Source organism: Plasmodium gallinaceum, assembly GCF_900005855.1.
Source record: "Plasmodium gallinaceum strain 8A genome assembly, contig: PGAL8A_v1_111, whole genome shotgun sequence".
Classification (NCBI taxonomy): Eukaryota; Apicomplexa; class Aconoidasida; order Haemosporida; family Plasmodiidae; genus Plasmodium; species Plasmodium gallinaceum.
Window position 1 is genome coordinate 23,701 of NW_021628267.1, and position 1,076 is coordinate 24,776.

General features: G+C 26.4%; 1 annotated feature.

Annotated features, from left to right (window-relative positions):
- Positions 1 to 61: 61 nt before the first annotated feature.
- Positions 62 to 1,076: part of a repeat region that runs on past the window's edge.

Here is a 1,076-nt window from a genome sequence, read left to right on the forward strand (position 1 = left end):
AAATTTCAGGAAAATTGTAGATGATTAGTAAAAAAATCAATTGGAAAAAGATTTGTTACCAGTAAGAAAAAGATATTTTATATATATAACAATAAAATTTTCACGTAATTAATATTTAGATAATTAATTTGTATTATCACTAATTGCTTATGTTTGTTAATTCAACAGCAATATATATTAATTGTTGATCATAACTCATAACAAATAAACAAGTAATATACATTTAATTAATGATCAATATTCAATAAGGATGTAAATTTTTAATAAAAATAAAGATTTTTATTTAAGTAAATAAATGCCTATTGAAATTAAAGAATGCTGAACGAAGTATATCACATAATTAAGAATCACTGGTTCAAAGCACTTAAAAATATATACAAATACATCAAAACCGTAGAGTAAACTCTACATGCTCTTTATTAATTTGTTTGTTCAGTACTCTAGCAAAGTCACCGAATACCCAATTAATAAATTAATTGGCGACAACGGCAAGAAAACCGAAAACAGCAAAAACAGAACCCACATTGGATTAGAAGTTCAAAATGGATAAAGAATTATACAACCTTAAACCAGATTCTTTTGCGAATATAATAGAATTTAATCATTCATACATATTTGAAATTAGAAACAATCGATATAAGAGCTAAAGTACCACCTGGACTCCCAAAATTTGGTGATTGATCCTTAGAACTATACTTTAGTTGGTTTAGGATATTCGAAATAAAGGCAAAAATGCAAGGAATATCCAGAGTAAAAACATGTATAATATTAGAATCTTTAACATCAAACATCTACTCCCAGGAAATGGCTAAATTATCGAGAGACAAAAAAATCACCGACATGTTGCAATTTCAAATTAAATTAGCTAAAGTAGTGTTTGAAGATCTAGACGAGAAATTCATTTTAGCAAGGAAGTTATTTAAAGAACCAAAAAAAGTATCTGTGAAAGAATCTATTAGTTCATTTATTGCGGACTGTAATTCGTATGCTCTTAGCTTTTTATGTTTCAAGAAAGAGAATAGCATATGCAGAAAGGATATTTTAAAATGCTTTAAAAGTTATATACGAGAGAAATT